Source organism: Simochromis diagramma, unplaced genomic scaffold (assembly GCF_900408965.1).
Source record: "Simochromis diagramma unplaced genomic scaffold, fSimDia1.1 OVJJ01000705.1, whole genome shotgun sequence".
Classification (NCBI taxonomy): Eukaryota; Metazoa; Chordata; class Actinopteri; order Cichliformes; family Cichlidae; genus Simochromis; species Simochromis diagramma.
The window spans coordinates 4,830,638-4,848,803 of record NW_024387448.1 but is presented as its reverse complement, the minus strand read 5'-3'; the positions used below and the strand labels follow the sequence as shown (position 1 = coordinate 4,848,803).

General features: G+C 40.3%; 1 long non-coding RNA gene across 1 annotated transcript; it reads right to left on the bottom strand.

Moving 5' to 3' along the window:
* Positions 1-297: 297 nt before the first annotated feature.
* Positions 298-17,984, bottom strand: LOC120722797. The gene is made up of 3 exons (XR_005693599.1): positions 17,974-17,984; positions 15,426-15,429; positions 298-570 (listed from the first exon to the last, which is right to left on the bottom strand). It is a non-coding gene; the product is annotated as an uncharacterized LOC120722797 (long non-coding RNA).
* Positions 17,985-18,166: the final 182 nt, after the last annotated feature.

Sequence of the window (18,166 nt, the reverse complement as noted above, 5' to 3'; positions counted from 1 at the left end):
AGACTCCTCAATTTTCCAACTTAAGCAGTCAGTTTTCTTTTCCCCAGGTTTGCTAACCCAAATTTTGATTTCCCACATTAAATAACAGCATTCCTCTGTGTTCTCACCACTCCTCTCTGTCGTCTGTTGTCCTCTCACTCTTTCGTCCTCTCCCACTTCAACAGTCCCGGCAGTTCTCCTTCAGCTTTGTCCTGTGTCCCACTGTCCCTTCTTGCCATTTTACTCCACAGGTGGCAAATGTCAAACTCCAACTGTTCAGTTCTCCTCAAACGTTTTCTTCACATGCACAGTGAAGTTTCAGCTTGTTGTAGACACAGTGCCATTCATCCGATCAGTCAGGATGATGGGTTTGCTCTTCTTCTCTGATGCTGTTTGTCCACATTGCTGCTGCTTTGCTGGGACTCTTTGCTCAGGACTTGCTGCTGTCTCTTTATCATGTTATTGCTTTGGAGCTGCATTCCTTGTCTTCAGGGAGGGGTGAGAGCTTACTTGCTTGTGAGGTTGAGAGACACATGGCGCTGTAAATAAGTCAGCCAGAAACTTGGCCTGCATGTGTCCAATGATGTTAAACTATAACTTTCTTCCGACTGCTGCATGTGGAAAATTGATTCAGGTCTGCTTTTCACCTGAAAGTGACAAACTAAGACATGTTCATTATTATCATCACTGCTTAATCAACACACATCTCTCTCTCTCTCTGTGTTTTTGTGAACAGTCTTTTCTTAAAAGCAGAAAATGAAATTGTAGTTGTTTTTTGGCTGATCAACACAAAACCTTTTTCCTATGATTTTTCTTTTTCACTCTTTTTTTTTTCTTTTTTTTCGTTACCATAGCTGGTGACCTGCAGAATCACCGCTCTCACTCACAATCAAAGGCAATTACTTTTACACAGCGCACAAAAACACTGTGACGTCAGACACATTCACACTCACTTTGTCATCTGCAAAAATAAATCACATGGCTGATGATATGTGCCATGGTGATCCGTAAATATGATCACCAGTTTATTTAACTATTTTTCAACCCAACAAACAAATAAACAAAAACATGATGCTGATGTTATGAACACTCTACACACAAGTCAAGATGCAGGAAAACTGCTCATGGAAACGCTGCACACTCTCTGTTTCCCCCTCTTTGAGTAGTTCCCAGACAGCTCTTGATCTGATAATGTGTAGCTTGCTCATCAGCTCAGAAAAAAACTGCAACGCAACATCACACAGTAGTTGCATGCTCTGCCCACAGCGGCAAAGTCTTACACTTTCATATTCAACACAGCTCCTCCATCATGTACTTTTAGATGTTTCATACAGGGTTCAGCATATTAGTTGTTTTCACAGGTGTGCTCCATATCTCAACAATGGCTCATAACAAGACGACAGTCTTTCACACAGGTCAAGTGCCTCTATGCACTTCACTAGTTTAAATATTTATCTATATCACTTCACCTCATATGTCATTGTACTGAATTTAAGCAACCACAAGCTTAATGTAGATTACTTTTAACAACTATCCACCTCAAATCTATGGTCTGGCACACAGGCTGTTGTCGATCAGGGCAAGCTAAAGAGTTAACATTTTGTGTCAGCTGCCAGGAGCAAAGTCCAGCACAAACGTCTGTCTCCCTCCAACTCACTCTTGGTTGCTTAGAAATCCATGATAACAACAACAGTCGGTGTCACAGACCACATGTTCTGCTCCGCACACACTCACACACAACGACGACGACGACAATGACAACAACACAAAATAGGCCTACTGTCCAGCACAATCTGGACCCCGCGGAACCTCTCAACGCCTCACAAAGTGGCGGAGAACTCACCTCTCGCTGCACAAAGTAGCGAGGAACCTCTTACCCCACAAAGCGGTAAGGAACCTCTTACCCCACAAAGCGGTAAGGAACCTCTTGCTGCACACAGTAGCAAGGAACCCGGGTTTCGCTCCACAAAGCAGCGAACTTCTCAACGCCTCACAAAATGGCGGAGACTGCACAACGACACGGTTATAGAGTCGGCCTCTGTAAACTTACTTGGCGTTGCTTAGCGTGTAATATCACCCTTGAATCCCGCCGATCGACATTCATCGAGGAGAAAGATAGACCGCGAATCCACAGGAACTTCCTGGCTGACGTCAGTCTTTCGGCGTGTCCCTCCTCTCCTCGGTGAATGCGATTCCAGGGCTCCGGCTCTCGAAGGACCAATTAATGATAGGTTTGTAGCTTGAACCCATCCGCTGGAACGTTGAAGACAATATAGTTACACTGCAAAGCAAGACACAAGTAGGCAAGCTTCATGTTACTCGTGCACGGGAGAGAACCGGACAGGCACCGTTCCTTCGCTTGACCCCAGTTGCTCTCGTCCGTTCTCCCGTACCACTGCCCTTTTATTGAGGTTACATGAATATGCATAAGTTCATTAACATATGACGTCTACATACACACAAAGAGTACCTTGCCTGTGTGTGTGTGTGTGTGTGTGTGTGTGTGTGTGTGTGTGTGTGTGTGTGTGTGTGTGTGTGTGTGTGGACTGCTGATCAAAGGGTCAAACATCCTTGGTCAGGAAGAGGGTAGCCTCCCCCTCACCCTAGATGGTTCATCCTAGATAACACGGTGAGGAAGTCCTGCAGTTCATCTAAACAAAAGGCTCTTATACTTAAACAGATATACGTGTGTTTACTATACCATAAATCAGCAAAGGAAGATACGATCTCTCCTCTGTAGGGGAGTGAACTCACCCCCTCTTCATGCCACACAGAGTTGTTACAGACCTCTTAGGATGAGACATTCTTTCAATCTACAAATGATTATATACTTCTAAGCATCTATGGTTAAATATTTCTAAGCATAAATGACAATCAACAATACAAACTCTAACACTTACCTTGGTGTGGTTTGCAAAGTGCTTCAGAAAGATGAGGAAATCTGTTTCTTGCACCCATCCTGATTTATTTCCACTACCAGTACTTCCTACTGGTCCATCTCTGACACAGAGGTCTGCATAATGTATGTGTGGGAACACAAACAGTGGAGGAATTGTGTTGCCAATGGCATTACCGCATATACAAATGCGACCAGTGAACCTCTCTCTGCTGATGTCGTTGCCCCAACTTGTTTAATATAAGTTAAAGTAAAAGTGTGGTAAGTTGTAACATCTGCATTATTGTTACAACTAACCCAGACTGTTGCTGTTACAACTGACCCAGACTCCTATAGCCATGAACTAGCTAACATTACAGCCAACGGCTAAAACATTAGCACTAAAGACCTACACAGAATATATCCCCATAGACATACAAATAACATAATTTAAGTTTGATGAGTTTAACTGCAAAGCAGATAATGCTATTACAAATTGAAATAAAGTAGAAAAACGTACTTTTTGGCATACAAATTACTTTTTTTCATGTTAAATTGTCTGTGTTTGACAAAATGTGCTGATTTTTCACATGTGATAGCAGAACTGAATTGGGCATGCACAGGATGAGTCACATCATTTGAAACTTAGCCCTGATTGGAGAAATTGGAAGTGTTACAACTGACCCACGTTACAACTATCCCCGGTCTCCCCTACATTCCATGGTCCCTAATCGCTGTGAATGATTAAGCTAGGCAGATAATATGTATTTACAAGTAAATGTGCTAATTATATCTGTTTAAATTCTTTCCAGTGATTATTTTCATGTGGGCTTGAAATAAAATATCTCCCTCTGCTGTTACTGCAGCTTCCTGCAACTTCTGCATGTGTGTACATTTCACATTTTGGATAGGTAAAGCATGAAATGGACACACCTGCATGTCTTTTACACGTTTTGCTTATAGATCTTCAGTACAGTGGGCAGCAATACTTGCTTCTCTAAGATCCTTCTTCACAGTGTATAGATGTTACAGTAACTGGAGGGACTCAAACGCAGGACTCCTTTGCTCAAAGGAAGAACAGAGGGTTTATTCACAAACACCAGGTGAAATGTGTGACAGTGTCAAAATGCTAAATACAAGGGTGCGGGGATCAGGGCTCCAGGGAATCCACAGGGAAAAGCAGGGGGACACTCTCACTCCTCTTCAGTCTCTCTTGGTATCTCACCAGTCTCTCCCTCCTCTCTCGCACCAGGATCTCTGTAGGGAACAAGGGCAGGTCCAGGGTGTCTGTATACAGGGAAACAATGTGTTAACGCAAGAAGCAAAACCACGGGAACTAGACTGCAATGTCCTAGCCAGGATTTCACTGACACAGGTCAAGCAAAGATTCAGCGAAGAGCAGTCTCACTTCTTCCCTTTAGTAGAGGCCAGTGAATGAGACGCAGGTGTTGATCATCTCCCAGGTATGTAGGCCAAAGGTGGGAGCCCACAATGAACTCTGCCCAGGCGACAGAGGGAGAGAGGGAGAGAGAGGAAGAGAGGAAAAAGAGAAAACAAAGCCGAATTTCTCAGGCAGATCTGCTGGACCGTGACAATAGATAGATATAGATAGATATACATATATAGCTTATGTCTTAATGTGCACTTTTTTAAAGGGACTTTTTTCACATTTTCACATCAGTCCCTAAGGCTCTCAGTATTCAGCTTATGCCTTTTAACATCCTCAACCACGAGCAATCAACTTTCTAGTGGTTGAAGTAATTTTACCTTTTAGAGCTGGATATTCTGCCCACACTAGCAGCTAAAAGTGGCAGAAAAGTAAAAGACCTTGCTGATGACTTGTCCAAAAATGGAATTGGGAAAGGGGAAACGACAAAGGACTGATGAAAATAGATGGGCTAATGCAGGTAGGAATGTAAATGACATAACATAGGCAGAGTTTAAAGAAAAAGAACACAATGTCAAGTTGTATTTTTGTTCAGTTTTTTCTTCGTTGTTGTTTTCTTTTAGGGGTGTACGGTAGAGGGTAGCTTAGCTCCTGAGTGGTTTCCTAGAAAAGCCATGCATATAAGCTTTGACAATGTAGGAGTTTATGGTTTATCAAGGCTTTTGAAGAGTGTCCTTTTAATTCTGAACCATTAATGGAAAATGGTAATTTGTTAAAAAGAATAAATGCACCACAGCATGTGTGAGACCTTGGGAAAGCTGCAGGCATCTGAAACATACGATGTCTTAATGTGCAGTTATAATCCATTGCCAATTAATTTTGTACTTAAGGTGAAGAATCTATCTCACTTGCTCTCCCTGTTTTCATGTAGTAGTTAAATGGATTTTATTGACGTGGGAAAGGCAATGCAAGGGACAACAAATATTATATAAATATTATTAGTTCCTCATAGTGTGTGCGGCCAACCCATTTTAAAGGTGTCTGTTAATATCATTTTGTCAGAGCCACTGACTCGCTTAAACACAAGGTATCCTTGTGTATTACTTGACCCAACATATCTGTCATTCATCAACCTAACCAAGACGTTTTCAGTGAGTAAACCTAATCACTGATTTACAGCTAAAGCAAAAAATACAATTTTTTTTTTAATTAAAGTGAAAATAAGGCAAAAAAGAGTAGCTCTTTTAGGTCTTAGTTACAAATTCATACAGACCAGCCATTTAGTCAGTCAGTGCACACCGTAGCAACTTCTGCTCGCTGGGGAAAATTGTGTGTTTCTCAACTAGAACTACACATGATTGTTAAAGTTGCCCATAGTTTACATGCGAAACATCAGCTCCTCTCGAAACACTTTCTTCACTCTCTGAGCTGAGAACATGTAACTTCATATTAAAGGTTGGACCATTTGAAATGTGTTAGTTGCAGTGGTTAGATACTTGTGACATGTTGTCTAAATAGGGAGATGCGGGCTGATTCTAACAAAATGGTACTATGAACAACATAGTATGAACCAGGATAAGAACATCTTAGTATTTCTCACCAATGGACAATAAAGAAAGAAAAATGTGTACCACATAAATCTGAAATATTTCCAAAAAACAGGAAAAAGACCAAGGCTGAGTGTGGGCATATGGTCTGGAGGTACACAGAGCCATGCACAGCAAGCTGGGATGCACTTTGTCCTGACACTTGTCTATCAAAGTCAGCTTTAACATTTTGAGTACTGCAAGCTTCTTTTTATGGTCCATGGGTGTCCATAACCCATTTATCATTTTAGTATCTACTAACCTAAGTATTTAATACCCCACAAGACACTGGATCAAATTTGACCCAGTACCTATCACAATTTAACCAGCATATTTAACACACCTTTTAATAAATGCTACTGTAGCAAACTAAAGATCCTCTTCACTATATATTATTTATTTTATGCATATTTTATGAATAGATCTGTATTTGTTGTTGGGTTTTTTTGCAGACCATTTCAAGATTAGTGAAAACACTTCCTTTACATTTGATTTACCCATTGCATATCTGAAGTTGCTGCAACTGCTATACTTTCAAATAATACAAAAACAGTTAGTCAAGCACTGTGTTATTATGGCAGGCAGGCCACAAAGTTAATTTTAGCTGCAAACCTGGTAGATTAGCTGAGCCTACATCAACTAAAGGATCAGCTGACACCATCCGACATATCTAGTTAGCATGTCTTGTATACTGTGTGCCATTTAAAACTAGGTGTTTATTATAGCACAAGCGTTTTAATTAAAGGTTGATTTCTCAACACGGCTTGACTAAAGTGAGTGCTGGTGGACTGATTTACTGCTATGTATCAAGAACAAAATGAAAAAGCTAATATGAAATGATGAAAATATCACAATACAAAGGTGCAGTAATAACACCTCTTCTTAGTGTGTATTTGAGATCTCTCAGTAATGTGTGGTGTGACTAATATACAGAGCTTGCTCAACATCACACAGGTTCAAGAGCTGCAAAAAAGACAACGAGCTTTTGTCATCCTTAGAAGATCTGCCAGAGAACAAAGACAGCACACACATGCTTTAGGGAATAGCACAGCAGAGTACTTTACATGCACTCAGCAAGTAAAGTCTCAAACTGAAAGTGTAAACTTCAAAGATAGGGAAAACTTCAAAGTAGGAAAAATAGGTTTTCTGTCACGCAGAAGAAGTCCATGCTAAATTATGCCTTTGGGTGAGGAGGTGGGGTATTGTAGCTACTGTAGCCTCATGTTGGCTGTCACTACCGTATGAACCAAAGCAAAGCAAAGCAAACATGCATATCATGTTGTTGTTGGGGCTTTGTCCTGATTGGTTGATCTTTGCGATGCTATCTGGCTCAGTATCAAAGGCAGTGACGTAACTCTGGCAGCTGCTGTACTACAGCTGACAGTTTATCAGTGTTCTGAAGATGCTGTAGTATATCTTCACACTTGTGTTCTTTGCTTATCTGTAAGCTACATCAGCAGTACAGCAATCACTCCTACATGTTCCTCTGCTGCCATACTACAATCATAAACAATATATAATAGTAAAACATATGAAACATTAGAGTTAAATAAAGTGGTGTTGAGCTTGGAGGGAATTGGATTGATATATTCAATCTGTCTTTTACTGTGGTTTACGATTAAATACCCTCAGCTTTGTGGATATTATCAAATTTTAGCATGCGAGCAAATGGAACTAGAATAGAATAGAATAGCTCTTCATTGTCATTGTACATGCACGACGAAATTGTGGATGAGATCATCTATCCATTAGTAGTTTAAAAAGCAAATTTTCACTGTAATAGCTTTTTTTTTAAAGTAATAAAGAATAATTACAATAAAGTGATAAATACATTCCAATAAAATACAAAAAATTATTTAATAACCGAGTACTTTTTCTTTGAAGGAGGAAAGATGGTGTGTGTGGGAAAACAATATATGCCAGAAAGCTGCAACTAAGCAGGGTAAGCTTCCACCCTTCAATGGGGGTCTGTTGGCAAACAATTAGAACAGCCAGTATTGATAAGTGGTCGCTCATGCCACCAGTAACTAAGCAAATGCCACCAGCAAAAGCATTAAATCAGAGTTGGCTTGACAGATAACAAACCCCAGCATAACAATAAATCAAAATCTTAATACCTTAAAAATTTCAAAAATAGCTAGAAAATAGAGGAAACTGTTTTATGCACATCTGTGTGGAAATATAGAAACCAATGAGGAATGAGAAAACTGAAAATATGCAAAGACATCTTTGTTTACCAGCTGTATTCTTCAGTATGATTGACTACTACAGTCACACTTAGCTTTGTATGGAACATTTATAACACTTGTGTAATGTGTTATAATGTGTAATGCTGCAAGAATGCAAAACATTTAATTTCTGTGTACAGTGCTAAAAAGCAGAAGATGACAGACATGGCATCTGGATTTCTTTACCACAGTAAATGTAAATGTATATTAACCCTGCACAGGCTGTTCCTGTTCATACTAGCCAGTTTTTGTTTAGAATCTGAATATGTTTGAACACATGTTCAAAATCAAATGTGAGGAAAAAATATTCAAATTGTATTGACTCTTATTAGGACGAGTAGCACAATATTTTTGAAATGCAAAGACCTTTTGAGCTAATGAAAGTAAAATGATATCATTGAAGCACCCTTTTAGAGGTTTGCTAATTGTTTTTATTGGCTACTGCATCATGCATTTGGATCTGCATTAGTCTTATCTCATTCCAGGTTTAGATTATATAAAGCTTTTCATTATTTGAAGCGCTTTTTCTTCCTGTGAGCAACCAAGTATTTAAATACAAAAAGGATCAATCAGTTTAAATACTGTAAGGCTCAGGACTGTACACTTGCTGGTGTATGATTACATGAGGGTTAGAGGTAGGATTATGGTTTGGTTCAGTTGTCCTTTTATATCGAATTTTCTGCTTTAATTATAATATTTTCAACATTCAGACTGGAGAAAACAACTCATTATCAGGCATTTTGTTAGGTATAATTATCATCCCAATAAACACCAGAAGTCTCATGGAGGTTTCCCCACGAAGGCAAAATTAAATGCATAAAAGTTAATTGTTCAATGGCAGTTTTTTGCCCCCATTACCACTTTCGAGTTCAGGTTTAGTCAAAGGACTAGAAGTATCACACTGTAAATTTTGTAAAATGAATCACCTCAACACTTAATCACAGATCATTACTTAGCCAGTGTTCATGGCACAGTTCAGTTTTCATCTGGCAATCCAGACATTTGTTTAAGGCAGTGTTTCCCAACCACAGTTGGGAAACACTTCATAAGTGTTTCATAGCACACTTCATAAGTGTGCTATGAGAAATGATCAGATGTGGCATGGAAGATCCAATTTCACCTTATTGGTGCTCTAAGCGAGCGGTGTATATTGACAGGACAATTACATTCTCTTCCACTAAAGAGCAGTACAACTTCTTGCAATTCCAGTTAAGTGGGTTGCCAACCACCAGTGAAATGGATGAAGACGAAGAAGAAATATGATAGTCCAAAGTCGAGTGGCATAACGGGGAAAACCTGCAGTCAGCTGAGACTGAAGAAGTCACTTGGATGAGTGATGAAACATTTCTCTACATCCAGATGAACAGAATCAACCTTTTGGGATTTACTTACCTGGATGATTGACCATGCATCAAGACATTAAAAAGTACCTGAGGCTTGTGGCTATTTGTGGACACTAGGTTTGAGACTTTGCCGTTTTTACAGCCTCCTGGTAAGCAGAAAGAGAGTTCCTAAGAATCTGTAAAGAAACACAGCCTATTTTTTTTCCATCTCCTCACAGCACGTCTGTAATCGCATCTAAGGGTGCACGTATGTTCATTCAACCATGGCTCTGATAATAGCTTAGTGCGCACAGCCCTGAGCAGAGCAATTGAGTCCAAGATATCAGTGCAGGTTAAATTAAAAGTATCAGAAAGGTCCTTGACGCTTTCACAGCTCAAATTCATTATTCCAGAATCCATAAATGCAACTGAAATTTTAGGCACTATTAAAGCATTAAGCACCCATCTTTTGCATGCTGGAGCACACGGCATGTGCTAAAGTGAACAGCAATGATAAAGTGAACAGTGCAGGAAAATGATCAGGGAGGCACAAGCCGGATGTTTCTGTGATGCACACATCCAAACCCTGGGTTAGCACCAAGTCCAGTTTGTGTCTTTTTTCATGAGTAGGACCGGTAGCCCACTGAGTCAGGTTAAAAGAGTCAATAACATTTAGAAAGTCCTTGACCAGAGGTTTAGACTCAGAACAGACATGATGCTGCTGTGACTTAAAGAAGTCGTTTAATACTAAAGTTTTGTTTGCTAGTGATCTTGCATTTAATAAAGCCATTTGAAGGGTGCAGATCTTAACATCCGAAGCACCGGTATAGGCAAGGGGTTTCTGTGATCCACAGGTTTCTGTGATCCACACCGCATCCAGAGGTCCAAGCCCACTTAGGAAAATAGAGTACTCGGAGCAGCAGATCCAATGTTGTGGGAGCTCCGGGGGACAACAGGCAGGGTCCATCTAAACGTGTACTCCCCTGGTCCTGTAGTTCCACGAGAGGCATGGTGGAAAACCTTGACTCTGACGAGTGTACCAGCTCACTTTCCTTCCTTGGATGCTTCTTCCAGGGTGTGGCATGAGGGTGGCGGCACAGGTAAACTGGAACAGGCGATTCAAAAGCAGTTGGAGGAAGTCCATAACCTTGTCCTGTCGCAGTTTGTTTGAGAATTAGATTTTAAGATGCTTTGATTTCTAAAAGCAACTGGCAATTATACACACGTAGTCCTAGGACATTTTGAGACACTATAAAAAAGAAGAGGGCTAGCGTCAACCAAGACAAAACTGGCAAAGTTGACAGACGCAATGCCGACAGACAGGAACTGGGTAACCGTGAGGGAGTGCAAAGGGGCAGGGGAGAATGTAGCTTGGTAGCATTGGATGAGTTTGGAAACCAAGAAGAGGAAGTGAGTAAAGGTAGAGCTGGGATTAAATAGTGGAAGTTGAAGAAGGATGACTGTTGCACAGAGTTGAGAAACGAGTTGAGATGGACAACTGGGCTAGTACAGGTGATGACCCAATGCGCAACAGGTTAGGGTTATTAAGGATAGAGATGGAAATGTACGATCAAATTAGAAGAGTGTGCCGAGAAAGAGTTATTTGATGTAGGGGGGCAATTACAAAATACTTTAAAGACATAAGCACTGCTAACGTTTTTAGAGTACTTTGAGGAGCTGATGAATGATGAAAATGAGACAGTGAGGAGGACACATAGAGAGTCAGGAAGTGCAGAGGATTAGTAGGGAGGAAGTGAGGGCAGCTATAAAGAGGATGAAGAGTGGAAAGACAGTTCGTCCAGATGACATACCCATAAAAGAGAGGGCAGTGGACCAGATTGTGTAACACAATCTTGGAGAGTGAGAGGATGTCTGAGGAATGAGAAAAGGGTGATGTGCAGGGCTGCAGTAACTACAGAGGGATAAAGTTAAACAGCAATACCATGAAGCTATGGGAAGGAGTTGTTAACGTTATGTTAAGGAAAGAGATGACAATCAGTGAGCAGCAGTGTAGCTTCATGCTGAGAAACAGCACCACAGATGTAGCGTTTACTTTGAGAGTATTGAGAAGGTCCAAGAGCTTTATTTGCATTCATTTGTTCAAAGAACTTTTCAAGATCTTTTCGGTGCCAAAAGAGAAACAGTAGTACTGAATGAGGACATCAAGAGGGCCAGAGAATTATCTGAGAATTCAGAACATGTATGAGGACAGCAAGACTTTGGTGAGGTGTGTGATAGGAGTGACAGATCAGTTTAGAGTTAGGGTAGGACAGTAGGTTACATCAGGGATTGTCTCTGAAATGCTTCTTGTTTGCAATAGGGATGAACAGGTCATATAGTTATTGTTTTTGTGACATTTAGGCTTTTCCAGATTGGAAACAGTCACACCATGTTGCAGAAAAACAGGGGGAAAAATGTATACATACAGTTCTTGAATATTTACAATATTTAAACATAGCCAGCACACCAGTAGATCAGCAGAATGACAGAAATATGAGCACATATACCAATAAAATTATTTCATGATGACTTCATTTATGAGGAAGAAATTAACAATTACATTGCAACTTCTTGAGGTTTGCGCAGCATATTCCCTAACATCCTTTTCTTGTGTATTAATAGGCTGAAAAACATTTTCACTAAACGAAAAATAAAGGTATCAATCAGATAGTCCTAGTGTAACAAAGCAATGCAGAAATTTGAGTGCTATATTATTAGAAGGAAAAGCTATAGTAGAGGTTAAGTTCTACTATAGCTAGGTTATTTATTCCACAAAGTATGAGGTTTATTAGGCTGAGCTGGGAGGGAATCATACCCATCACTGTTAAATGTAGAGGACCATGTAGTTTCAGCATGAAGATAAAAGAGGATTTACTGAAGACACTAGAGTTGCTTATTGGAAATAAAACTTGTTCAAGTTCTGTTAGAATGAGGCAAATTAAAGTGCGGTAGTGTTTCGATGGAAAACACAGTACTACAAAACAAAATCACATTTGTTTTGTAGTACTGAAAAAAGCATTTGAAGCAATAACAGTTGAAATTTAAGTAACAACGTCTGACCTGGAAAAAATAAAAATCCACATAAGCAAATGACCTGAGAACAACACCATTCTCCTACAAATTTACCACACATATATCTACACTAACACAAAGCTTTGCCAGGAGTAAGTGCATTATTTTCTGTAAGACCATTTGAGTACAAGGTCTTAATAACGATGTTGTCATCCCCACTATCTTGGGCAACCTTGGTATCACCCTGGTAACCAAGACAATGAAGGAGCAGCTGGTTGCCTTCTCTCATTTGGCATGTTGGCAACTCAAACCCAATAAAAGCACCACTATGTAAAGGCAGTATAGGGATTTTATGGATTCATGTGAATTCAGGCTATTCTTGAAAGAGAAAAAGAATTTCTTGATGTTGAATAGATTCTAAAAATGTGTTTAATTTATATTTATACTTTGATTTACTTTGAAGTATTTCTTTATACATATAAAATATGCAGTATACCCACTAATAAATGATGATTGTTTGCTTCTTTTGAGCCAAAAAGCAGTTTAGTCCTACCTCTTCCAAGTAAGAACCATCGCAAGAATTCAGCAGATCCCCATGTGGAAAAAAATCATTATTGCTGGATTGGAGAAATCTTCTCAAAGAAATTTTAACAAGACAAATTTAAACTGGACCAGCTTGAAACATACCATGTTCTAATGCCTCTCATTTATTCTGTATTATGATCATGTTGACAGTGGCTGGCTGTACTCTTCTGGACATCTTCACCTCTCTACAATTAATGTATTACTTTGATAGTTTTCATTGAAACATTTACCATTAACTGTTAATGACAAGTGCTGGAGGATGTTTTAGAAACATTCATTTTCTAAGAATAGCAATACAACACTGAAAAGGTTTCACTACATTGGCAAATTGCATCAATTATCAAAAGGTGTTGTTTTTCTAAAATTTCCCCCATCAGATGTTTAAGGTTTAAGTCCAGACGCTTTTCTTTGCAAGCTCCTTTGACTACGATGACCTGGATGACTGAGAACCTTCACAGACAAGGTTTAGCTTATTTTAAATTGATGATTCATCAATCATCACTTTCTAAAAAAAAAAAATGCTTGTACTCAACGTCCTGTAAGTATGTCTAAACAATCAGCTCTTAATAAGCTCAGAAAAACAGGCTTACATCTTTAAGTATTTTGAAATTTGAATTTACTGGAAACAGGAAGTGTAGAGAACAGTGAGAAAAGCATGCCTGCATTTTTGAGGCAATTTATGTAAACTCCAAAACAATCCTACAGATGAGTCCTCCAGAAAGTAATGCCTGTAAGTTCTATTAATTCTATGTTTATCTAGAAATTAAAAATAGTGTGTTTTGTGACATTTTTCCCCCTCTTTACAAATGTAGTAGTTTTGTACGTCGTAGCCTATAAGCTAATGATACAAGTGTATGCTTACCTCTTGCTAGCTTGTTGTCTGTTGTATTAATATTAGATTGTATATCTATAAGATACTTATTTTGTACTCTACTGTGTTAGTGCCAGATTATATGATAGTCTATTAAGAGTTGTTTTATGTGTCTTTCTAGTTTTACTCCAGTTCATTGATGTCACTTCACTGTGATTGCTGTGTATCAAGTCATCCAAGGAGCAAGCACACTCACTTTCCTGGCTCTTGAAAGGGAGTTTGGCAAGCTAATCAATGTTCACACTCAGAGAGTTTAACATATAGCTAGAACAGTACAGTGAAAGTCCATACGTATCATCAGAGGGATTCTTCAGCACAGTTATGCATGTCAAAACTGCAGACAAGAATGACAAAGTATTAACAGTCTCCAGCTTTAAGCACACCTCCTTTTCAATAAATAAGGTGGATGCATCATTAAATTGCTAAATCTCAATTAATTTTCGTTAACGTAAGTGTTTTTTGTCATGTTTCCTTTTTTAATTATTAAATAGTAAAAACCCAGGACATATTTAGCAAAGTTTATAATTAAATAGAAAATGCTTTATTATTGTGGTCTGCGATGCTGCTGCAGGTGTCTACACGCCATCTACAATCACGCCTTGCCAGCTTAAAACCTGTGCTCTGCTTGTGTTGTTTTTGGTGGTGATGTGTACGGCTGGCAGTGGGAGAGCTGCAGCCGTTGAATGTACAGTTACAGCAACCATGTGATTATTTTAAGGGTGAACAGTGCGCTGGAAGGAGACATGGGCGGCCCCCGCAACCACCTTGTCACAGGTGCCGCTGGATGCGCGGGTGACCGCCAGAGTGGACAGTTCCCCATCGCTGGGCCTGGGCATCGGGCACCAATGGTCCGGGCCGATTCCCTCGCTTGCTCAGCGGAGTGCGGCCAGATCATGGGGGTATGTGGTGGGGCATGTTCTGTGATGCCGCTACATGTAAGATGGACTCACCTGCACAGCATCTACAATCATGCCTCACCGGCTTAAAAAGTGTGCTCTGCTTGTGTGTTGTGGTGACGTGTATGGCTGGCAGCGGGAGAGCTGCAGCCGTTAAATGTACAGTTACAGCAACCATGTGACTATTGTAAGAATAAATGATGCTGCGAAGCATGAAAATGCCATCGGGTCTGCCGTGGTGTTTTAGTTATCAAGTTTGGTTTTTTTTTAAAGATTTTTCTAAAATAAAAAGTCCACGCAAACCAGTAAACAAATTACAACAAGGACTGCTGAGAAACTATGATACAACTAGTGAAAATATAATTAATATGTAAACAACTTAACAATCCCCAAAGCATCTAAGTCATGTCACGAGACAGCACAACACCTAAACAGAAGAGAGGGGAAGGGGAACAAAGTGAGCCTGCTCTGCGTTGACACAGGAGCGGCGAGTCCGGCGACCTGGCTGTTTCATCTTTGCCGAAAGTACAGCATTGCATACAAAGTAAAGAATCGATCTCACCAGGCTAGTATCGATCCAATACCGATGCCGACTTGGTATCGATACAGTCTATATTCGGATCAATGCACCCACCACTAGCTTGAACTAAAAAAACAAAAGGCCAAGTTGAAATTGGAAAAGACCAGACTTGAGGCAGATCTGGAAGCACTGGAACATAAAAAAGCAGATGCAGCTGCTGCTGCAGAGGCATAGGTTTTGGAGGCAGCAGCAGCTATGAAATGTGACGATATACGGAGCATCAGGAGTAGTATCTCATCATCGATCATTAAACAGCAAACTGAAGCATACCTTGAAAATCACGTGCATGTCAGTTTCAAACCCATCATAGATTCTCCAGGCACCCCAAGTCCCATCTGTGTTAGGAAGCCATCACTGTCAACAGAACTCCCAGAATCTAATACAGAATATCATGCATCACCTTTCAAAACCAGGGTACTCACTGCTAATTGAGTATCAACCAGCTACAGGACAACACCCATTCTTTCTTCAGTACACCACATCACATGCTCACCATACTTTTAAGGCTTCTTCACAACAGAGTCCATGATGTATTCAGATACTGCCCAAAGGATATAGGATATATAGCAACATTCTCAGACTCCATGTAGGAAATTAGTAACTACAGGTTTGATCTAACTACAAATTCAATGAAGCCTGAGGGCTTCAGAGCTTGGCAGTCGTCCTTCCTTAACGGCAATCAGGACTTGGAGCTGACAGCTAGTGAAGAGTTAGATCTACTTGTTAAATGGATTGGTAGGGAATCATCAGATCATGTAAAAAGGATTCATGCTGCTTATATCATTAACCCAAAAGCACCACTTTATTTATCTTCAGAAACGTTATGCAACCCCAGAAGTGATAGAGTGCGCTCTCTGTAAGTGACTTTAAGGAAAAACATAAAACTAAGGGAATTGAATCACCTATTAATGGAGTTGTTGGCAGCCAAGAAGGATGAGTATTTACCAGGTTTTAGTTATTTGGATACTCAGCGGAGCATTAATCCTATTGTTGTAAGACTGCAGATAAACCTACAAGAGAAATGACTCTCTGCTGGTTCACAGTACAAAGAACAGTACAGGGTATGCTTTCTCCCATTTGTTTTTTTGTTAACTTTGTCAACAGTGAGGCCAAGGCCAGAATGATCCAAGTTTTGTTTTGAAGAATAGCAGTCGTTTTTATGATCGGAGTGAAAAACTGATGATAAAGCATGATGGTGGGAGAACGGCCAAAGCTGTAAAGACAAATGTATCTGCAGTAGCTGATTCAATCTTTGGATGTAGAGAAGAAGCCGGTAGGAAAGGTGCTAGTGATCCTGCTAAATACTGTCCACTTCGCTGTTGATCCCATCCTCCTTCCTACCTGCTTCACAGAATGCAAGAAGCTATTAAAAGACCACATACAGTGCTTTAGATGTTGCTCTGTAACTAATATTGCCAGAAACTCTCAGGTGCATCTACAGTCCAACGAGTGCAGAAGTGAAGAAGAATTGCACTGCTCTTCATTAGAGACTATATCGCCAGAAGTGTTGCATCCCGCATCAGGGCCAGATACAGGCCAGCAAAACAACTCCACACCAGAGATTACCTCAAAGTGCACTAAAGTCTGTGGAGGTGGTTTCATCATCTGGTAGGATATGCTCAATGCGAGTTTTTTTCAAAGGGACAGCGAGAAGGCTTAATCAAGGTGTACGTTATTTTTGACGACCAGAGCAATTGCTTATTGGCCAAGCCAGCATTTTTCCAGCTCTTTGACATCTTTAGTGACTTTTCACCTTATTTGCTAAAGACGTGTGCTGGTAACAATGAGATGACAGGGAGGAAAGCAGTTGGATTCCAAATTGAGGCTTTAAATCGTGAAGTGTGCTTAGATCCTCCACGCAACAGGTGAAAAATCCCCACACCAGAGGTTGCGCTTTCACATGCCCACTTGGTACCATGGCACCTTATATTCCTGAGATAGACTCTAAAGCACACATTTTGATCTTATTTGGAAGAGTTCTCATAAGGGTTTGCAAAGCAAAGCAACAAATTAACAGACCCCACAGTGGTCTTTTGGACAGCGTTTAGATTTTGGGATGGGTCATAGTTGGGGAAGTTTGCATTGACAGTACTCACAAACCCACTGTAGCTGTCTACAAGACTAACATCCTGCAGAATGGACACCCATCTTTCATGCTGCCATGTGAAAGATAAGCTGGGCTATGGAAGGGAGCACAGATCTGGTATCTACCGTCGCCCATACAGCTATGGGTCTAATAATGTGCCTGTTGAAAAAGAACTTGGGATAAGTGTATTTACAAGACACACAAAGGATAAAAAGCCTGTTTTGTCCATTGAAGACGAGCGCTTTCTGAACGTCGTGCAGGAGTTCTGCCAGAATGAGCAAAAGAGCTGGGTTGCTCCCCTACCATTCACATCACCCATACCATGCCTAACAAACAACTGTGGTCAAGCTCTCTCTCATCTCCACTCCTTGTATTGCACACTGGGCAAAAATCCTGAAATGAAAGAGCAGAAGGAACCCTCTCTCCCAGAGAACATACAGCAGCCTTTGTCCACCGTTACATATACTGAGCTCTGTGTATTTTCTAACGCCTCAAACTGGGCCATAGGAGCAGTAGCTTATCTGAAAGTCATCACTACAGATGACAGTGTCAAGATGGTTTTGTACTCAGAAGAGCAAAGCTAGCTCCTAAACTTTTTCTCCGAAGCCAATTATCCTACACATTGAACTCTGTGGGGCAGCGCTGGCTGTCGAAATGGCAGAACTAATCCTTGAGGAGCTTGCCCTTAAACCTGATGCTATGAAGTTTTTTTGTTTTGTTTTGTTTTGGGGGTTTTTTGCGACAGTAACATAGTTCTTG